Source organism: Vanessa tameamea, chromosome 10 (assembly GCF_037043105.1).
Source record: "Vanessa tameamea isolate UH-Manoa-2023 chromosome 10, ilVanTame1 primary haplotype, whole genome shotgun sequence".
Lineage (NCBI taxonomy): Eukaryota > Metazoa > Arthropoda > Insecta > Lepidoptera > Nymphalidae > Vanessa > Vanessa tameamea.
This window is the reverse complement of record NC_087318.1, coordinates 2,588,035-2,612,501: the sequence shown is the minus strand read 5'-3', so window position 1 is coordinate 2,612,501 and position 24,467 is coordinate 2,588,035. Positions and strand designations below refer to the sequence as shown.

The 24,467-nt window shown below is 32.3% G+C and overlaps 1 protein-coding gene across 2 annotated transcripts in view; it reads left to right on the top strand.

Annotated features, from left to right (window-relative positions):
- The first annotated feature begins 260 nt into the window (after nucleotides 1–260).
- Nucleotides 261–24,467, top strand: part of LOC113403955 (uncharacterized) — a 56,033-nt gene continuing 31,826 nt past the window's right edge. Inside the window, exon 1 of one of the 2 annotated variants that reach the window (XM_026644647.2) lies at nucleotides 261–334. The gene's annotated coding sequence lies outside the window, so the exon portion shown is untranslated. Of the gene's footprint in view, nucleotides 404–24,467 lie in introns of both variants that reach the window. The other variant, XM_026644637.2, reaches the window with a different exon arrangement.

The following is a 24,467-nucleotide window of genomic DNA, read 5'->3' as shown; positions in this document are numbered from 1 at the left end:
AAAAAGTACCCCGCTATGTGTATACATGTTAGCCTGTGGTCGATTTTACTTTGACTTTCAATAACGACTTGTTTCGAATGAAAAAAATCTACAAGATAAAATAACTAGCGTTACGTGGGAATCAAATCTGTGAACATCTCGTTATAGTTTAGTTGCGACGATAACTAAGCAGTCTTTACAGTATTTTAGACAATTTCACTACGCCCGGAGCGCCGCGGGTCGATGCGAGGCGGGCGGGGTGTTTCAGACTTCAGTACTTCGACGGATCGTAAGCGAACCGCTCGCTCGGTGTCATCTACCCCTCTCGCGAGTGTAAAAAAGATAGACGCTACAGGTACCCTCTTCCAATGATACATGACAGTAATTTTGCGCCTACTAACATTTGAATATACAACAGGTCTCGGTAATAGAAAACTTGTTTTAGGATGTTATATTTAGTTTATTAGCTTTAATTTATATTTAAGTACAGTATTTTTGTATTTCTTTAATATATAATTAAATTTAAATTTTTAATTTTTAACGTGATCAAATTTTTAAATATCACTAATTTAAATTAAATTTATTAAAACTTTATAAAAGTTAAGCGTGATTGCTTTTTTGCGCGCTTTCTTATTGCGCATGATCAACGCACGAAAAACTAAAAGCTAATAAAAACCTTTAAAAATTATGACCATTATTTAATTGCGTCAATTTCGAATCCATATTTTATTAGTAAACCTTTTAAAATAAACTTATATTTCGTTTTAAATAAAAGCTTCGAGCTTTCAAGGTGAATTACCACTGTAAAAATCATCGTAAGTATATTATTATTAAACAAATTGTTAAGTAAGAGCGAAATATATAAGATTCATTAATAATTTCATGTTTCAATGATATCTACATAATCTTATGAGATCCGTTGGGATTTCGTATATCATTTTATGTTATCGAAATTGAATGCAAGACTCTCCGATTTGAATTTTCAATTTAGGCGTAGCTACGACAGCCCTTAAGGATACCTCGATATATCTATGTACGTATATAATGTGCATGTCGGTAAGGTCGAAATTTCCTGTGACCTAGATTTTATTTAGCTAAAATGGATGCTTCGGAAGAGAGTCGTTCGATAGATAGGGCGAACTTCGTGCCTGGGGCTATTATCGCTATCTAAGTACAGTTGCTTCACTAACTCCCCATTTTGTATTATGGTTTCTACGTAAATGTATAACGGTAGAATTTGAGTAATAGATTAGCGATGTTATTCATGCACAATTTTAAACGTATTCTAAATTTAAATATTCAGATGTTTTTTAAAATTATTTTGTAGATATGAAAAATAGAATTAAGACAGATTATAAATATATTTTTCAACCGATTAAAAAAAAATATATAAAAATATTATTTTATGAAAAATAATCTTCCGTCCGATCAATATTTGTTCGTTATTTAAAATTAAATGCAATAATGATTATTATTTGGATTTTTTACATTCGAATATAGCATTATTTGTAAAAGAGAATAATATGACGCCATACATCGATACGCTATTTCTATATTAAGACATATATATTTAAGGTTTACATAATAACAGATTATATTATTTGAGCTAATTTTTAAGTGACAATGTTACCCTTAGACCTGGGTATCCGTGAGCGTGACAGTTACGAAATTTAAGCGATTATAGTGAGCGTGACCTTTACGAAATTTAATATAATTATACGTTTCTATATTTGGGGAAAACTCATTCATGATTATAACTATAAATAAATATTTTCAGAAAATATATTTTTGCAAATATGATATATTTGAATACTATCATGAAATTATTAAGATATTGTTTTTTTTTACTATAAATCATATATAATATTGAAACGCAATAATGATATAAAAATCACAGCCTTCAAATGTCCTACTACCAGTCAACGGCCGTCAAGGTGACTCATTCTTTTTATGCATATTCGACCTCGATGCTCCAACGAGGCTTGGTGGTCTTTCAAAATTTCATTCCAAACATAAATTTCTTCACGATATTTTTATTCGCCAAGTACGAGATGAATCATTACGAACACAAATGAAGCACCACTGTAATAACACCTAATATTCACGTCTAAGCCTCCGTTCAAAGTCGTGTTTAATTAAATTACATGTCAGTAAAGACATCAAGTTAAACGATTCGATAGATTGATACGCATAATAATTACGGCACGAAGTCGTATTACACATACACGCACATTATCGTCAAATACAAACTTATGTTTGTAATAAAGATTTTTTTTTTGTATGCGTAGGTCGGGCGAGCAGATGAACTATTTGATGGCAAATGGTCACCATTTCTTAGATCACTTTTGCGCCACCTTGGGTACTAAGCTGTTATAGCCGTTGTTCCTTTAGCTGCACTGCCTCACCCTTTAAATCGGAACACAACAATACTGAGTACTGCTGTTTGGAAGTACAATATCTCATGAGTGGGTGGTACCTACCCAGACTTGTACAAATACCTACCACCAAGTTAACAATTTGTGAATTACAATTCGTATTAAACGAAATACAGAGAATTTGAGTACAGTTACACTTGACAGTTTAATTCAATTGATATTCAAATTATTTTCAAGTAAATTTTTAACAACGTTTTAGATATTTCACAACATTTTTAGATCACCTACTACCCACTACTACTACTTTGGTAGTAGGGATTTTTAGGTGGGTAAGTAATTTTAAGTAGGTAAGTAATAAATAGTATTGTGGTATTCCGGTTGAAGCATGAATGAGCCCGTGTATTACAGACACAAACAACTCATCTAAATAATAACTAAGGAATGGGTTCAAACACTAATGTATGTCGATGGTGACCAGTTACACTTATTACATCCGATGGACGAGCCTTTTTTAAATTAATTTAAAAATAGAATGAAGTATGTCGCAGTTTGGCTGCCAAATTATATAGAATGTTATCGTAATTTAAGTGGTACTTAAATTTCGTGGGGGAATCTCGAGGTAATATCCCTAGTAGGCGTTTATGATAAGACGTTTCAGTTACAAGATGTCGGTTGATTTAAGTAAATAATCATTATAATGGTGTTTGGGATTTATGGTTTCTAGAGAGGTAGTAATGATAAAATGAAGTATCTTGTCAGTGAACTCAAACTAGCAACACCAAGTTACCGATTTCGCAAAGACAATAAATCCTTCGCGGTTCGAGTATTTTAATAACATAATAAAATCGCTCAGACTGTTTTAAATTTATTACTGTATGTGTTAATAATAACTAAGCTCATGTTATTAATTATTAAAAAATACTTAAAAAATATTAATTATGAATATTATTGTAACGAAAATTTGGAGGAATAGATGTTTGTTACTCAATTACGTCAGAACCTTGAACTAATCTGAATGAAATTTGGAACAGAGAAAGATTTAGAAACAGTCTTGAATTGCACATAGATTTTGGAATGGTGAAAATCGAAATCAAAATCACAGTATACTTTATTCAATCTGGCTTATCATTTTGAATCGTTATTTTACAAACTATATTAAGTGAAGTTACCACCGGTTCGGAATGTAGAGAAGAACCGGCAAGAAACTCAGTAGTTTTTTTTTTCAACATTTAAAACACAAATTTATGTATGTATATAAATATCCTGCCTGGAAGTCAACGAGTATTAGCTCCGCGCTTTTTTATCATCTTAATTTTATCCTTTTCCGGGATAAAATCTGAACATACAATCTACCTTCCTCCTCCCATCTGCGCAAACACACACAGACACACACACACACTGGTGCACACGAAGCCATGGGCGGAAACTAGTAAATAATAAATGAGTGTGGAGTAAGTTCGTCGATTTTCATGCGGTATTCATAAATAAATATATATATATATATAATATTTCATGTCTACGTTTGTAAAAAAAGGTTAACTACTGAACATCTTGCTCTTTTTGGTAGAATATCTATATTCTCAATCGGTTGTATCATTACATTAAGTTTAATCTTGAAAAAGGCGAGTCTAGAGTGTTTCGATTTGACGTCAAAATGTCCGGAAGAATAAAGGTAGACAAATTTCAGTAGGCACCAGGTAATGCGATTTTATTAAAAAATAAATTAAGTTTAAATAATTAATGATGTAATGATCAAAACAAAATATGATTTAAATTACAATTAAAACAGGTTTTAGGCTTAAGTATCAATTTTAGTTTATTTTGTGTATTTTTACACAAAATAAACTAAAATTATTATTTATTAAATTGGTAAGTGGGGAAATGTGCCACCGGATGGTAAGCGGACACCGTCGCCATCGTTATTGGCGCATTAAATCCATTTCATAAAATAACAATGCGTCAGCATCCTTGGGAAATCAGATGTGTCCCCTGTGTCTGTAGTTATACTGGCTGTCTCACCCTTCAAACCGGAACACAACAATGTATTGTTGTTGGGCAGTTAGGCATTGCTATTGGTGGTGATGGTGCTGGTGGTACCTACGAGATTTTTTTTTTAATTATCGTGATACTGCCCACTGTGACACCAACAGATGGAAGGATTTCGTATTATTACGGTACGAAGGTTTAACGAGCTGAGCCTGTGTATTTACGATACAAGGGGTATAAGTTAGATTTTACAGTAGGCAGCACATTATCTTCTACTTACTTCTTAAGTTATTCGTTGAATGTTACTTATAAATATCTTATAATAAGTTTATTTAAAAAAGTTTACATTTACGACTTAAAGCGTATAGGTACGAATCAAAATTAAAAATAGCTTGGTTTTAAATCATGAATGCGTGAAAGGATGCCAAGAATGCAAGCGACATTTCCAAGTTGAATCGCAATTCCGATTCTCTGGGCGAAAAATGAATAAATCTCCTGTCACTGGTGGATGCAATAAGACGGGGCATCCCGACTAATATTACGAACGCGAAAGAGAGTTTGTTTATTTGTTACGCTTTCACGTCTTAACTACTCAACCGATCAACATGAAATATTTGCAAACATGGCTACGAGAACGTTCATAAAGTTACCTCTCATCTGCCCTGATTATACGCTGGTAAAGCAACGGCTGGAAGTTAGTACGTTTTGTAAATATTTTTGTACTCCAAGGTCCAAGTGTTACTGCATGCGGTACAAAGATATAATTTTCAATTAGAGACGAATATTTGCATCGTTTGTTCGCTTCAGCATTTTCCGCTGCGACTGCGGCCTTTGAAATTGTGTTTCTGATATGAGACGGGGCCAATGTGTCAACGCTTGTTTCGTTCCTAAGCACGTGGTACGTTAGGCACTGTCTTCCAATTCCAAAGAGAATTATAATTAAAACAGGCTCTTACATCTATACCTTCTAATATTATAAAGAAATCAAATTTGTATCAGCGTTCAAAATGATTCTGTTACCAAATTTTACAAAAATTGTTAACGAATGCTTGTGTGAGAAATGTATTAGTGAGTTCATGATTGATAGCACATCTTGGGAATGAAACGATCGCCTCCTGGCTATGTCTTTTCATATTGAATATTAATTGTTAATAGCAAAATTGACAAAAAAAGACCCTCTTAGATTCTTTCGCCGGTTATTCTCAGGTCAGGGTGTTTTATTTTCCGAACCGGTTGTAGTGTTTAATTTCACAATAAATAAGTATGTGTAATGCTTCTCATCATCCTCCTGCCCTTATCCCAATTTTACTTGGGGTCGGCGCAGCATGTCTTCTTCTTCCATACTTCTCTGTCGGACGTCATCTCACAAGTAACATTCTTTCTAACCATATCGTCTTTCACACAATCCGTCCATCGTTTCTTGTGTCGTCTCCTACCTCTATATCCATCCACATCCATCCTCAAAACCTTTCTCACAACATGGTCCTCATTCCTCCGCATAACATGCCCATACCAAGACATCCGGTTTCCAGATAGCTTCTCGGATGTGTAATGCTTCTATATTGAATAAAAGAATTTTAGTATATTTGTATGTAAAGGTTTTGTAAAAAAATATCACTGGTAGAAAGCTACTTTATTTTTGAGTGCTACAGTGTACAAATTATATCATAATATTTTCTTTATTAATAAATTGAATCCGTGCGTAGTCGGGGCGGGAGGCTAGTAATTTATAAAGTATTCTTAGTAAATTAATTTTCTTATGTATTATTTAAGTCTTGTCTCGTACTCAATGAGATTTTCTAGAATGTTATCTTTTGTCTCAGATTACTCTTGAATCTAAAGTGTTTCGAACAGTTTAGAATTCCTTTAGAATTATATTTGTCGTATTAACGTAGCATTATGAGTATAACCGTGCCTTTCGTTAATTTTGTGAAAGGTGTCAAACTGTGAGGCCAACTATTTACAAGCCAAACAGTAATTATATGTATGTTTGTCAGTGAATGGTGAGTGAGCCAGTGTTACCAGTACAAGAACAATAACATTGGTCCCGCGTTTTTAGTGTTTAAATGTGCAAAATATGTTTAAAATTCTTCACATGTACCTGGATAGCTGCTTTAAGCTTTTAAATATTTTTTTTAACTTTTAATTTTTCTTTTTTATTTCAACTTAATTTGTATTTCAATATTATGCCACCTTTTGTTTTAAAGGTGCGCTGCGTCCCCTCTGTTTTAAACTTCAACGCTCGACCAATTCAAAGTAATATTCTATTTATCAAACCAAGAAAATTAATATTATCAATGAGACAAAGGTGTCGCATTGAAAATGAATGACTCAGTAAAACCTCCCGTGGGCGATGCTACGCCAGTTAGTGCTAGTAATTCAATAATTGTATATAAAATTAACGACCACATTGTATGACTTTTAAATTATTAAATTCATTTCTTTATAATTCAAATGAATTAATTTATAAAAAAAACTTACACAGTAAAGTTAATATCTGCATTTGTTTACTGCTTATAAATGGGATACGTTAAAATGCGAAACTTTTATACCGAAGAAAAATGTTCAAAGGGTAAAAAAAAAATAAAAAAATGCGACGTTTGAGATTGGAACAACCCTCATGGCGGCATAATTTACATTTATATGGACATAGAAATAGAATATGCCGCTGAGGCGGCGAACATCAAAGTTTTTACACGCTTCAATGAGAATATTATAACAAGGCATATTATATCATTACATGCTGTATATGTACTTTTTTTAGGTATATTAAAAATAAACATAATCAGCCTGTAAATTTCCCACTGCTGGGCTAAGGCCTCCTCTCCCGTTGAGGAGAAGGTATGGAGCATATTCCACCACGCTGCTCCAATGCGGGTTGGTGGAATACACATGTGGCAGAATTTCGTTGAAATTAGACACATGCAGGTTTCCTCACGATGTTTTCCTTCACCGCCGAGCACGAGATGAATTATAAACAAATTAAGCACATGTAAATTCAGTGGTGCCTGCCTGGGTTTGAACCCGAAATCATCGATTAAGATGCACGCGTTCTAACCACTGGGCAATCTCGGCTCTTTATTAAAAATAAAAGCATGAGGAATTATAATTCATTCAACTCGTATGTATTTTATGCATGTTCAATGATTACTTGAAAACGGCCAAATTGATTTGGATGATTAGTGTTTAATCCAATGTGGTCCCTTCGAGGTCGCATGCATTTCACCTTAAAGTATTAAATATAGTTTTACAGAAAAATTATGAGGTATTTTTTGTAGTAATGCCCCAAATTAATTAAGGAATTACTAATATTCATATTTAGGGCGCTTTTTAAGCTTATCACTTGTGTTAGGAGTGGGGACAACAATAGCCCAAAGGGCTGACCCTTTCCGATCCTGAGATCGATCCTGCGATTTTTTCATCACATCTATCATATAGTCATATCATATCATGATATTGTCGATTCACATTAATTGTATTTATTTTATTTGTCAATGACCTGAATATTTATAACACTTAGAAATCGAACCAAATCGAGTTATTTCATGAAACGTAAACGATTTTTTTACCAAACAAATTAATCGTTAATATTTGTTTTATAAACGTGTTATGAAATTAATAATATTAGTTTGCGTCTGTAATTTCAATCTCGGGATATTAAAACATGGCGCGAATAATTAAAGCCCTTATCCAAATGAGGTCAGCGCTCCCTGGGTCATATACGCATTTACTGTTATTTAAGGTCTCTATGATAACAAAATTATGAGATCAGTATAGTTCGTCTTATCCCGAATTTTTACAAAAACTACTAAACATTTTATATTATATTTCAATGTGTTAATATTATGTATATTTTTGATACAGCAAATTGATGTCGCTGTTCTGGTAAACGCTGTGAGTAGTGCCTACAGCAGTTTTTGTGAAGGAGCATCTGAGTAGGTTAGAAAATAAATGATACATTTAGAAAGAAAGAAAGAAGAAAGAAAAAACATTTATTGACATACACACATATAAAGAAAAAAAATATATACAAAAATGGATATAAAAACAACATAATAATAAAGAAAATATAATTAATATGACACTTGTGTGCAGTCAAAAGGAGACAGCTCAGGCTATGAGGGATTTTTATCCCTCTGCTGATTTTCAGCTGTCTCCCTTGTCATTTATTAGATATTATACGAGTATTTATCCCAAATAGATAGGAAAACTCAAAAAAAGTTTTGCATTTATAATATAAGTATAATAGAGTGTAGCCTTATAACCAATTTTTCTTCTTAATACCAATAAGTTTCCCTTAAAATTTTAATAATGCATATATTCCATATACAGACGAACAAAGATTTCTTTTAACAAGACAAATAACTTTTTAATTATTTCTTTTCGACAGCTAAAAAAATATAGAATATCAATGGAATATTTTTACAAAAACATTACATGTTCAATCCACGATTGACACTTGGTGCCAGGCTTGGCTTGGCTTGGCTTTGTACTTATCAATAATTCAATCGACAAACGGTATTATCTGTTAGAAGAGTGCGTGAATCAGAGACACTTCCAAAAATTTGACTTATGTAGAAAGATGGTCGTGACCATTCAGTAGAACACTAGTGGGTCACCCACGAATATTCAACACATTTATAGGAATTTCGAAACCTATGATAGGTTATTTTTCATTTCATTTTATTATAAACTGATGACTTCTATTAGCGCGTTTTACATTTGTTTTTTTTATACAGCCATAGCGCCGTTCTCTACCCGGCCAGTCACTTTTATCCGCTCTCTAAAATTAATTATTTATTAAATCGGGACAATTTATTAAATTTAAATCAAGAATCCTCTTTAATTTTCCGCACATCTACGACTAGAGCTCTTCAAAATAAGACCATAACCGATCTTCTACGTGTAGCTATCTATCTATATTTAACTGTGATATATCTTTGTTATTAATTCGAGCATCTATTAACTGTAGCTTATTCTGAATATTAGGAAATAGAATTTAGGAAAGCGTTATTCGAGTGAACCTACACATTTGGGAATATTGATTTTCTCGGAAACGGAAAGTGTTTCCGTAAATAGTAACAGATGAGACCGCACCGAAGGTATTAGCAGTTCACGGAGATATTTTTAGCGGTACCTACAAGTATTACCTATAACTTTTATGTATATTGGCTTAGTAGATATAATGAAATATACATTGCATAAATTAGTAACCACTTAGTATAATTATCGTAACCTCATAAAAAACATGCTTGCACTTCTTTTTTATGATATAGGTAGGCAGACGAGCAAATGGTCCACCTGAAGGTAAGTGGTTATTGCCCATATACATTCGCACTGTACGATGGTCACCATCGCATAGACATTAGCGAAGTAGGTAATATTAACCTCTCCCTATATCGTCAATATGCCACTAACTTTGGATTAGTTTCCAAGGTTGGTTTTTATGTCCCTTGTGCCTGTGATTACTCTGGCTCACTCTTCAAACCGGAACACATAATACTAGGTATTGCTGTTTTGCGGTAGAATAAGTGATAAGTGCGTGGTACAAAATTAGGCTTGCTCAAAGCCCTGCCGCCAAGAAAACTTAACTTTTTATTATTTTATACTGTCATAGTCACAACCGTGTCGTTTCTTTTGAATAAAATATATGGACACAGAAAATTGTACACAATCAAGTTAATAGAGAAATACATAGCACTCATGGACAATTAATTACACGATTATGTTAAAGTTACATGTGTATAGATTTTCAATTATTTTATATAATAATCTTTGTTAAACTATTTTGGTAAAATCTACATTGGAAATTGATAACTTTTAATTTGATATGACCTTGTAAAATGACGCTTAAACTTGATTCTATAAAACAAGTTCTCCAGGTGGCCTTATATACTTTACTTTGACGTATAATTCTTCAGACAATTTTTTTACATTACATTAACAGCCTGTAAATTTTCCACTGCTGGGCTAAGGCCTCCTATCCCTTTTGAGGAGAAGATTTGGAGCATATTCCACCACACTGCTCCAATGCGGGTTGGTCAGACAATTACTGTCCTCAAATTCAGATAGTTTTGTTGTAGGTATAACAGTTCGCTTATTTCAAAACTATAGTTACGAAGTTGGTATATTTACTGGTAACAGTTACATGCATATTTGATTAAAAATTGATTGCATTGTTCCCATCATTCCACGCGGTCTTGAATTGTAAAATGGCTTAAGTCAGGTCATCGATAAAAGAAATTCGTGGAAATGAATGTATATAAGTATCTTACAGAAATAAATAGAAAACCTCTTAATTATTGCCAGACTGTTTCCGTCATCTTCAACTTTAAAGCTTCTGCTGTTTTGGTTATTTTAATGATATTTTTAAAACAATTTGTCGAAGGGCAGAGCGTTCTGAAGTGCCTAACATCCGATAAAAGGTTCGCTGTTAGTATGACCGCGAAGGCATTATTTATGCTTATGGGTGGGTAGTAGAACATTAAACACTATCGCTAAGTTAGACAACTGTATGAAATGTGTATATTTTTTAGAACAAACGTTGGCCGACAAGAAAATGTGCCACTAGTTGGTGTGGTCGCCACCGCCAATTAGTGCCGTAAGAAATTTAACCTTTCCTTGAATCGCCAATGCGCCACCAACCTTGGTTGGATAAAAGATATTATATACGTTTCTGTCGAGAAATTCTTAGTCGCAATCTGGAGTATGGAATTTCGAAATAATTATAATTTCGTACCTTTTCTCAGATTTGCCGTTCCATCGGATTATTAACATGACGGAATAGAGAGTGCACCTGTTTTTCCAAAGCAATTGCACTATTATACCTTACTATTATATTCCAATTGTCTAGTCTTCCTTGACAAAAGATGAAATCACTTAGACATACATCACTGTCTTTATCTCTAGCATTTTGCAATAAACTTAGTTTATCCAATATAAATACATTCTTGATAGTAAAGTAGAATCACTTTATGTCCCACTACTGGGCAAAGGCGTCCCCTCCCTTAGAGGAGATGGTTTGGAGCTTAATTTAAAACGCTGCTCCAATGCGGTTTGGCGGATACACATGTGGCAGAATTTAATTGAAATTGTTCTCCTCCACACAAATTAAGGGCATAAAAATTCAGTAGTTCTTGTCTGGGCTTGAACCCACAGTTATGGTTGAGATGCACGCGTTCGCACTGGTCCATATCTTAATAGTAACGGTATAAATAATATTTTAAAATAAATTAATCTCTAATTATAAAAGTATATGTACGTAATAATATGTACATAATACGTAGCCCATATTCATCGTATACAATTCCAGATACAAAAGAAGATTTCACCCTCAAAATCGTGAATAACTTTAACGTAATCTACGAACAGTTCCTTGCAAAAGTGAACTACTCCAAAAATTCTGTCGAGCAAATTATATTGCGAGTATCTGGAACCTGACGTCTGGCAATAAAGAATGTTGGTTTTTAATAAGTTTCTGTGAAGCATAGTGAATTAATGTTAGCATTACTAAAATTACGTAGATCTTGGAGCTCTAGGAATTTAGGCCATGAGAATCATTTTAATATTACTTTTCAATAAGCTTTAATTTTTTTTTTTTTTTAATTCACCCAAAACTGATAAGAAGATATACATAAATTTCACAGTAAGGTAGTATTTAACTTCAAAACTACCGCAGGAGGGAACTGTTTAGATTCTGGGATTTTGAGCAAACTTTTTTTACTTTTAATTAATTTCACCTGATGCTCACCTGATGGTACCACCATCCACATGAACCTTTGTAATGTAACGTATATTAATCATTCCTTATATCACAAATGCACCACCTTTGGCTTTCAATAGAATGCATATTGGGTATGTAATCACATAATAAATTAAGAAATATGAGTACATTGTCGAATTTAAATGACTTGGTTTCCGTGGCTTTTGTGTCATTAATGTCGTCAAACATCAACAAATTTACCGAAACATTGTACCAACTATACCCAGATATAAAAATACATACAGTGCTAATTTTACTATTTCATATTTAGATAAATCAAGTTTTATTGCAAGTATGTAAATGTAAGTAAGACTTATTTATTTATAAATGATATGTTTTATAATAATTTATATTTTATGTTAATAATAGAGCCAGCGTGTTAACAAATATAGGAATTCGATTTTAACCTGGTTCCAATTGTCGTTTTATATTCAAGCTTTGGTGTTATGGCAAATTCCCCTCATTTGGGGCTTAATTTGGGGTTCATAAATCTCAACGTCATTTGAATTATTTAATTTAGATAAATAAAAAGATGCGTGAAATTTTTTGACAAGCCATTTTTGTCACATACTAATCTGATTAAATATTCGTTTAATGACTTGTTATCTAACGGCGATATTGACATCTTTCATAATAATAAAACTAATTTTATTAAACATTCCAAAGATCTCATTGTTCGATCTCATACCTAATAAGTAATAAATTTAAGTTTTGTTTTATATTTTTTATTTTATAAATATTCTAATTTGCTTTTATATTCCTCAGTACGGTATTTTTTCTTTGTTATCTTAATTATTATTTAGTTTTTTTAATTTAATTTTATATTTTATATAGGTTAGTTTGGCTTATATAGTTTCCTATCAAAAATATTTTTGAAGGTCAATGTTGTTTACACCTTTAAAGACGTATCATTTTGCATGTTACGCAACAGATATTAATTTTAAGTGCTTAGTGATATGTTGATGGTGTAACTTTTCCAATAAATAAATAAATAAAATTAAATACTAATAATCAATAGTACTGTCGCTCATTGGTCGCTTATTACGTCATCGGCTACAATCGACCAATTACCATTCAGATTTCAGTCACAGAAATTCAAGCACTGGAAGTAAATATAGCGACTGTTACGCGAATGAATTATTTTCCATCTTCTAAAAATATAATATCATCTACGCTTTTGGCAAGGGAAAATCTTCGAGATAAAACCTTAAATATATCTGTGAAGTCGGATTATATGTATTAGAAAAAGGATATTGAATATAGATTATTTTGACATTATTAGTATAACCATATTTTAGTAATAGTATTTTTGCACCGATTGGAAAACTGAATTTAGTCTCAGAATAAGATCTCCATGAAGGAATCTAACCCTATTTTTATAGATTATCTTTTGTCATCCCGAATTACAACTTCATTTTCTTTGCCACGCACTGGCATTAAAGGTTTTGATTATACATTTATTTCAGTATTTGATAAAATCAAAATCAAAATATTCTTTGTTCAAGTGAGCTCATAAAAGCACTTTTGAATTGTCATGTAACAGTGTAGAATTGAATGCAAAGCTATCATCGGTTCGGAAAGTAGATTCTGACAATAAGAACCTGAATCGATTACGTCATCGCTTGATCAAATACATAATGCCATTCGTAATTTAAAATTGCCATATTTTATCAACTGTCTGCAAAATTTTATTCTTTTTTTAAATTTATTGATGTATCTCCACAGATGGGGTATATGTGCTATTATTTTATATTGCATAATTACTTATTGATTTTATTTGCGTTATTTTAATGTGCCTCCATATTTTTACTGCAAGGCAGCATCAAAATCTAATTTTGAGGATTATCAATATGGTATTTATATCGTAATTGTGATAATGTTTGCATAGGACGACGAAAACTTCTTTATTAATTCGGGATGTGTGACAATTTTCTTACTTGGGCTTATTCGTTTTCATGATGAATATACAATATTTTGGAAAATGGTAATTTTTATTTCGTCACACATACTAGCGAAAATATTTTCGGTATTTACCTCATATTTTCAACAAAAATTAATAAATTATTTATCAATAGTTGGTGACTTTCCCAAGAATTGGAAATTGTAAGCTTCATTAGATACAGATATAAAAACCAACTTGAAAAAACAACCTTGATTTTGTATTTATTACATTCCTATAAATCTTATAATCCTCTTCGTTTTTATTCAGTAGATGTTTAAGAAAATATCTATCAGCGATCTCTTTTGGTTCTGTTATCGTTGCGGACCAAAGTATGGTTGCTTTGATCCATTTTCCAGGTCACATGTATCGTAAGTTCGCTCCGTCCAATCTCATTTTATTTTCTAATCTTGCTTTTAATTTACGGACCCGGTTTTATTTATGCTTTCATTGCGTTGTATGAATTAAATAATAAAAAATATATCTTGCTCATTTGGAACAGTGCATGAATTAACCAACGAACCCTTCTCTGCAATTGGATTTTCCAATTGAGAAAAAAAATAGACAATAACATTCCTTTTTACGTTTTTGACTTACATTTTTTCTGATAGAAATTTAGCTAGAGTGGCCTATTGCATGCATTCTATATTACCTTACTCCATAATTTGATAGGACAGCAATCCCATACGACCGAAGAAACAGGAAATAGGCTCGGCCTATCTTCTTTTTCAAAGAGCGGGAATTTAACATTGGTTACTTCCTAATTCTGAGCTGCTAGTGATTTTTTTTTAATCAAATAATCTTGGTATCTCAAATTTATAAGCTGGCCGCTATAATAACGAAGCCGTTAGTCCAGTGTACCATACTGATGATGATGGTTGTTGACGTTCTTCATAATACAATCTTTGGGAATAATTTTTACTCAACACTGTTTTTAAATTATTTCACATATTACAAGCATCTCAGAGTCCTATTTAGTTTGGAACGTAATTTACGTAAAATAATACCTAATTCTCTTCACGCTCAAACTATATTGGGATTATATTAATACTACATATCACTTTGGGTCTTACATAATGCTTAAAATAAATAAATAACTCACCTCAGTGTATCAACTCATTGTTACCATAAGTAACTAAATAACTCCTTGAATTCTGGATTTTTTCACATTCAAGTAATACTAAGTGTTAATTTTAAGTGCGTATATATATAAATAGACTTACAGTTATTCACATAGCTCAACGAATAAGCAACTTAATGCTGCAATGGTGAGCCATATACTGCAGAACCGATGGCCGTTGGGGCAGACTGGTTTCTTGAGTTGAGGAGTCCTGTAGCCAGGTCGATGGTTTTTGTAAGGCAGTGGGATGGGGTTTGAAGAGGAGAGCTGAATATCGAATGGTATGCCATGCCTATGTCCAGCAGTGTACTGACTGACTATGAAACAATCTATCACCAAAAGTATGTTCATAGGGAGTTTTGTGTCAGGTTGTCAGGTTGTCAGGCTAGGTCGTAAAAGCTTTCCCAATTATTTCCATGCAGGTTTTACGCTCCGTTGGTCCCAAATACATAAATAAATTGAATGATGTGCGGTTGACACCTATAAATATTTTAAATCTATATTACGCATTATAGCTAAAATATATTGTTTACTAAATTGTCACTTGTGTCTTTGTATAGATAAAAAAATATAGAACATATATATAACAAGCAATTACACCATCTACTAAACCAATAAAGAAATTCTCATAAATACATTCTACCCATAATTAGCTCCTTCGGCAACCCTTCATAAATGAACCATACGATGAAATTTATACTCATCCTTTTCGAAATAAATACGCAGGAAATTATTAATTCATAATAATGTGACTTATATAAAATGACATTCACGAAGACGCAGTGCTTAAATTATTTTTTAGGAGGTAAATAATCACATAAAAAAGCGAGTTTTCAAAAACATGACTATGACCCATGAGTTGAGATGCAGGTTCAATCCTGACCCCGTAAAAGAAGAAACATCTTAAATACCTAGAATATACATATTCTGATTTAAAAAATTAAAATGTGAAAAAATAGCATAATAATGTCAAAGTTTTAATTTATTTCATGACTGTAGCTAGAATTTTTTTTACGGCGAATTACTTTAAAATTTGGATCGTTTTCAAAATCAATAAGACATCAAAACATCGAAGCAAGGCATCATTTACTTTTAAATAGCTAGTTGACACACGCAGTTTCGCTCGCGTTTTAGTGGTTGGTTAGTCAGGAGTTACGTATAAAAAGTCCTTTCTTGGGGTTCAAGCTTTCTCATATCAAATTTCATCTAATTCAATTCAGTGGTTTGAGCATGAAAACGTAACAACAGACGGAGTAACTGTCGTATTTATAATATTAGTACAGAAGTAACCTTCAAATTCTTACCATAGTGAAATATCACAAATACAACTAAAAATCCTGCGAAAAATACATTTAATATTATATAATTTATTTGATTATTTAATCAGATTAAATACATCAATCCACGAATTCTATAAGATTTATAATAATAAAATTTGAGTATTTAGAGGTTCTAGCAAAGTACTATAGAGCGGAGTAATTTTAACCCATATGCACTAATCGACAACGTAAGATTTCCAACCACTTGTATAGTGGTTGAGAATCATACCACCAGCAAATATTTTCAAGGAGAGTTGGCGTCAAACAGGTAGGCGGCCGTCCGCGAAATCCCTTTTTCATGCAGCTCACTCAACTCGCTGACCCTTATTAAATCGGATAAGGGCAGTGAATGATTTATATAGATATTTTATAGATATCGAATAGCAATACTTTGTATTGAAGTGAAGTGATCCGGTTCGAATAGTAAGTGAGCGTGATTTCAGGCACGAGGTAAATAACCACCAGGTATTTCTTTTTTTTATATTTAAGATTTGTAAATAATAACAAATTGATAAAAAAAATAATCCCGTTGTCTTTCGCCGGTTCTTCTCAGGTCTGGGTATTTTCTTTTCCTAACCGGTAGTAGTGTTTAATTTGACAATCAATAAGTAAGTGTTATGTTTCTATATTGAATAAAGGAATTTGATTTGAATAACATTTTAAATCCCGTGGTTGTCGACCGCATTAATTTTCTTAGCTTTCAGATTCAGAATATTGCATTAAACACATAATCACCACAAATGTTTGTAGTTCAAGGTCATTGACCTCCGAATGTGTGCTTTATAGATAATAATTGTATATTTAATCAAAAATGAACCTTCTTGCAAGGAGATAATAACTAAAATTTAATTTCTTAACAATATACATATCTAGTTTTTATTTATATATAAAAATCAAAACATTTCATATTTCGTAGAATATTTAATGAATCAATCTGCCCTTAATGAGGAGACGTGAGCGACCCGATTGCTTTTATATTACGTCGTTTGCAGCATCTCGGGGAACGCGTAACTGTGCATGTTCGTTTCATTTCCGTCCCGAGACGTCGACAAGAAATGACAATATCTCACGAAGGTAAAACACTGGAATTCTTCTGTACGCCTTCTGAGAATGTGAACACACTTTCGAGACGTTGATTAATATATAAGTTATTTATTGCATTAATAACTTATCTCTGTTTTCCGTTAATTTTTGTCAATTTAGTAAAATTTTTGGGTGTAATTTTTCTAAACTTCACGCATATCGTGTGTGTGGGAATTCTTCGATGTTTTGGAAACCCCTCGAAATTGTGCTCATTCCATCTTATTTAACAGTTCATTTCCGTTGACTGCCTCGTTGGCTTAGTGGCTAGCTTATGCGATCACATTGTGTCCTGAGTTCAAAGCATCTATATCTATGTAGATAAATCAGCATCAACCTTAAGTTTAGGAGTTGGTAACTTTTGACTTCCGTACCTCGGATAGCACATAAGCAACCGTAACGTTTGTTGTGTTTGCGCATATATCATACATACTCCATAATATGACCTGCACATTTGGTTCAAATATTAATTTTGGTCACCACGGATCAAACTCAGTTAGGAATTAATTTTTTATAGAAGCTATCTATACTAATATTATAAATGCGAAAGATGCTCTGCCTGTCGTTCTGTCTGTTGCTCTTTCACGGCCAGACGACGGAACCAAATTTGATAAAATTTTGGTTGAAGCAAGCTTGAACTCCAGAGGATATGAAACTCTTTTATGTTTAACTTCTTCACGACCAAGCCCTAAAACGCGAGAAAACTCGTTGCAACAACATGTCATTCATTATTATATATTTGATCAAATTTTATTAGTGTTTTTAAAGTAACACAAATGAAACGATATCATGTAAATTAGATTCCGAAAGAATTCAATGACGTAACAACCTATAAGTCTATAGTTTAAAATTGTGTATTTAATGACACGAGATATAAAACATTCGCATGACATTAAGAAGCTTAGAGCTGCTTTGAGCTGCTAGTAAAATAAAGTATTTTTATTTAAAGTCTGTTGTAGAAAGTATTCTTACCACACAGTAAATTGTTATATAAGTTTACTCCATACTACTTTTAATAGACTCTAAGAAGATTAAACTGAACGTCTAGTTTAGTTAAATTCATGTTTTCTACAGCGCTTTATTGCCACAAATGAAGCTAAAGCCATTGGGATTGGATTTAATCTATGAAGAGTCTATTGAAATCGAAGACGAAGTGATTTCAGCTTTGGATTAAAACCGACTTAAAGATCAATGATTCTTCAGACACAGTTCAAATAGTTTCGTCATGATTTTATTTTATAACCAACGAAGTAATTTAAAAATTATAATTAATGATCGTGGTAATATTTATGAAATGATGATTACATTTTAATAACTCCGCTATGGTTAAAATAAGGAACTGAAATTGATTAAAATCGGTACCATGAAAAGTTTTGGGTATTCATGGGTTAAGAAATTAATTTTGACAAATTATTATTATAGATAAAGCCGAGGTGGTCCAGTGGTTAGAACGCGTATATCTTAACCGATGATTACGGGTTAAAACCCAGGCAAGGACCACTGAATTTTCATGTGCTTAATTTGTGTTTATAATTCATCTCGTGCTCGGTGGTGAAGGAAAACATCGTGAGGAAACCTGCATGTGTCTGATTTCAAAGAAATTCTGCCACATGTGTATCCACCAACCCGCATATGAACAGCGTGGTGGTATATGCTCCAAACCTTCTCCTCAAAGGGAGAGGAGGCCTTAGCCCAGCAGCGGGAAATTTACAGGCTGTTAATGTTAATTATTCTAGATACTAAATCGTCAATTTTACATAATTTTCCCATAACATAACATAACATAATCATCAATAATCATCAATTTTCCCACTAAATATTATTCATTAAATCTATTCCAATAATAAATAAATGCGAAAGTAACTCTGTCTGTATGTCTAGTACTCTTTCGCGGCTTAACCACTGGATCGAATTTAATGAAATTCGGTACGAAGCTCGCTTTAACTCCAAGGAAGGACATATTATTTTTATGTCACCTCACAACCAACCACTAAAACTCAAACAAAGCCGACAACAAGTCCAATATAAGCTAATAATGAAGGATAATAAAAACTTATATGTTTATATTATTATAAATATATTACTAGAAGCATTATACCCATTGAGTCGGGTTGACGTTCATATATTAAACCAGCTCTCTTGTCTTCATTATAAGAATTAATTCAATTTCAACCTTATTTATATAGTGGAACTCAATCTTTAAATACTTAAAATAAATTAGATTAAAGTGAGGTAAGTATATACACTCTTAGAAGGTATTAAAGGAGGAAACATCTTTACGTTGACTGTAAGATTATCGTTACCATCCAATTTCAACCTTAACAGCTTCGAAACTAGGACGGAGTTTGCTTGTATGTACTTATTATTTTTAGATGTTAAACAAACCTGACCTAAGAACAGATAAGAAAAGGAATTACGCCTTTAGAATAACATGTTGCATAACGAATGTCAGTTAGGACCTTATTAACGTTTGGTAACGAAGTATTTTATGAAATGATATCGCTAATGTCGCGGTTGTTTTGAAATTACGCGTATTATATAGAATACAATTATAAACAGCTTAACAGTTTTTATAACAAGATAGGCGGTTAATAATTAAATTAATAAAAAAAAAATGATATAGTTCTTTATATAATTTTAAACACACGATTTAGGATAACCTTAAAACTCGGGTTTTCCTAGTTTAGGGGCCAGGTTTTCAATGAATTTTGTAAAACTAAATTTTATTAATAAATATTGTAATTACATTTTTACAATTTCAGAACTCGCTTATATTCAGGTTATCTACCATCTGTTACTGTTTCATTTACAATCAAGATTCAATTAATTCAGAGCGAAAATGCAGTTAGATTTTTTTATGCGTATAATTTTTGAAAAGTATGTCAAAGTCTGATTCGCTAATTTCGCTTACTCGAATGATCATTGGTCGGTGGCAGCGGATGACGTAATAAGCGACCAATGGGCTTTCAGAATAAAACCCAATCTGTTAACTTAACTGACATAATTACATCAATACAGGTAAAAAATACTTTAGATTGATATGTTCTTTAAGAAGATGTCATCAGAATTTTCTTTCAATAAAATTGTTTATTCGCTTAAAATATATATGCATTATACGTAAGTATCTTGTAAATTTATGTATGTGTCGGCTTCTCAGATTAAATATTTTTTTATTTATTGTGAGATTTATTCTTATTGTATAAACTCTATATATGTAAACTTATATATGTAGTGTCTGGGTCTCGAGCTCCTAAGCTCCAACCGTAGGGGCAAACCAATGAATAGTTATCAGATTTTTGTGACTAAAATTCTCAATAAGTGCCGAGCGTCTGGATTTAACCAGTGTTTCTATACACTGCATACCAAGCCGTTTGTACCGCGTCTGAACTCAGGTCTAAATAGATTGCCGTTCAATTTGTCTTGTTTGTGTGTCAGTGGAATAATAGAGATTTTTTTAATGATAAAGAAACGTGGGCGAGCATATGGCAAGTGGTCCAAATAAAAAATGGCATGACAAGAAATATTAACCATTCCCTACACCAATGCGCTACCAACATTGAGAACTAAGATGTTATGTCCCTTGTCCCTGTAGTTACACTGGCTAACTCACCTTTTAAGCTGGAACACAACAATACTGAGTAGTATCTAAGAATCCGTCTATTTATGTCCTTACGCTTGTGCAAAATTCTCTTCTGTGTGGCCGAATTTGGTCACGACGATAATACTATCTAAGGCAAATTATTTGCGAGCGATTAATTTTCGGTAAAAATTTTTACCGAATTATTATTTGTCGGTAAAAATATTTCGATATGTTTATTAATTTGTATCAATTTTGGATTTTACGTGATGAAAACGGGACTTCTATTACGTTTCAATGCTCTCAGGAAGCGACGGTGTTTAATGGCGGTACGGGTGGACAAATGAGTTGGGCAGGTTATTAGTTAAAAGCACTCTTGCGTACTGCGCTGCGATGTATCTTCTGATCTCGCATTTTTCACGATACACTCACAATCAATCGCAAATCGGTGTACGGAATAGTTGATTAGAAGTAATCTGTATTAACAGAATCGATTTTTTTAATTTATATAACCAGTCGTTATAGTGGTAGGGTTGGAAGTTAAGACCGTAAATATTCGACTTATGGGTAAAGGTTTGTTGTTCTCTTAGGAATAAAGGTTCGAGTTCAATCTATTACACGGTTTCAGTGCGAGTTGATGGGTGTAGTAGAATTTTATTCGTGTTGTTGATTTCCGTACCATTATTTCTATTTTCGCCGAACATATTTTGAAGCAGAGCAGATTTTTTTATAAAAAAGTAAATCATTACACGTCATTCCTATTTAAAAACGACGATAAAGATCGTTTTTAACGCGCTAATTTCAAGCTTTATTATTGCAATTCGAGTTAAACGTATTTCAAATAAATAGCCCGTTTATTGATGATAGTTATGGGCTATATAACTTCAAGGAGCTCATGGACCATAAAATATGGCAACAAATCTGACAAATTGTCCGTCAATTTAGCGAGTGAGATGCACATGCAGACGTTGTTGATAACGTGTTTGTGTGTTATGAGTAATCAATGAAAGTGCAACTGCGGGATCACTTTGTACGAAATTGATAAAATCCGATTGCGTTCAATCTGTAGCTACATTGTTAAAATATCATTCCAATGATTTGATATAATTTGGTTCTTAATTCGTAATAAGTTCTGTCTCTCGCAGCGTTTATATACGAATTATATATTTTGTATTAAAACTGATAGTATGTTTTGGTTCGAAATTATTGACTAATTGTAACTTCCCAAACATTATTTTTATATAATAAATTTAATATTTATAAACATATATAACCGGATACAATTAAAATAGTATTATTTCAAATATTATAAGTTAAATTTTATCTGATATTTGTTAATAATTAATAGAAATTAAAAAAAAGGTACGACTGTTATTTGTTGTAGATAATGTTGAAACTGCTGGACAATTTTGTATCTGTTTCTTACTTATTCGGACGGTTTAAGGAAGCCTATTCTGATTTGAAGGGTGACTTAGACTAGGCGTCAATGTTTGTAGGCGGTAGTGACCACTTACTATGATCTATTTGTCAGTTCGTGTTCCAATATAATGAAAAATGTATGCTCGGTATATGACATTCCCGGTACAATTTCTCAAAAGTATCATATAAAAATAAGAATAAATGATGTCTAAGTTGATGTATCCTTTCTCATATATATATTATTATATAGTTTTATATATATATATATATATTTTTTATGAACATTTATTTTTAAGTAGTTCTAAAATTTAAAACATATTTTAGTTTAGGATGTTGATTTGTTTTATTTTTGTGCACGCTGTGTTCTTCTTTAAGTAATTGTGACACTTAGAATACTTAGAACTTTAGTTTTGTTATACTATATTATATGAATCGGTGTACACATTGTTGAAGAACCAAATAAATAAAAAAATAAGAAAAAATATATTACGAAGCGTTAGAGTGATAGATATCATGAAATATTTTACCGCCAAGCAGTTGGTTTTAGTTTGAAGGGTGAGTGACCCAGTGCTACTACAGATACAAGTTATATTTAAATACCATGATTGGTGGCTCACTGGCATGAGGAATGGTAAAAAAATATTTCAGTGCCAATATCTACGGGTAGTGATGACCACTTACAATCAGGTGTCCAATGGATTCGCAAACCGATGCTATTCAAATGGTATTAATAAATACCGTTCGATTCGCACATTTTATCGTGTAAAAGAAATAACATAGCATAAATTTATGTCGCGATAAGTCTATCGGGAGAGATATAACATATCTGTTTTTGGCAGACATATAATTTTACAAACATATTCCGTGACGATTTGTATTTACGAAATAAAAATCCCTCAACGAGAAACGTTAAATAAGTATGGAAAAATTGAGAATAGTTTTGTATGAATAAATGTAAAGGATCCACATAACGGGCACCCTCGTCGATGTCTCTATGATAAATTGCGGTCGTATAGCAAATTTATTATATCTATTGACGGTTTATTATGAAATTTATTTGCTAAACGATTATATAACAATTTGAAGGGCATAAAATAAAAAAAGTGATTTAATTTTATTTCAATAACAGAATAAAAATATATTAATACTTATTTTTATTAAACATCGCGCACCACAACAATAGTACTTTAATGATACGTATTGTATTGGTTGAAGTGTGATTCTGTAACGATTCATTTCATATCTCACTTGTGATATTTTGACAACTGACTTAACGTCATTTTGATACGTGTATCCTATAAATTTTATAATTATTTTAGTGAATGTTGCATATCACTTTCTGCGGTGAGTTTCGACTTTCTTCTTATAGAATCCCTCCATTAATATGATACAAGAACTCACTTCGTAACTCACTCATGAAATGTATAAAAATCGACTTGTGGCTATGACTATTTTGACACATGCATGATGAAATACAAATGTTATTAATTATAGTCTATGGCGCACATTACTTTTTGATATTTTGCGATTATGTTCTGCTTATATAAGAATTATAAGTTTGTTTCGGGGCTCGTGACTTTTATAGTATCAATGTTAAAGTTTATCTGTCGATATTGCGTCAATTGTATACGTTCATACAATTTTAATGGAACAAATCTAAGCTTTTATGGAATCCGCGTTAGTACATATTATGTGCAAAAATTTTGTATTTAAAATGAAATCCCTTTTTATTACCTTAGAGCCGGCTCATTTTTGGTCACCCCGAGATAATTAAAAATGCTTAGTATCACAAGGGCAAATGTTACTAGGAGGCCATCATTTCATACGGAACGGATTATACGCTTTGTTCTCATTTTACACACGTGTGACAAATATTACCGCACGTCTGACGCTACAAATAACAAAATTTCA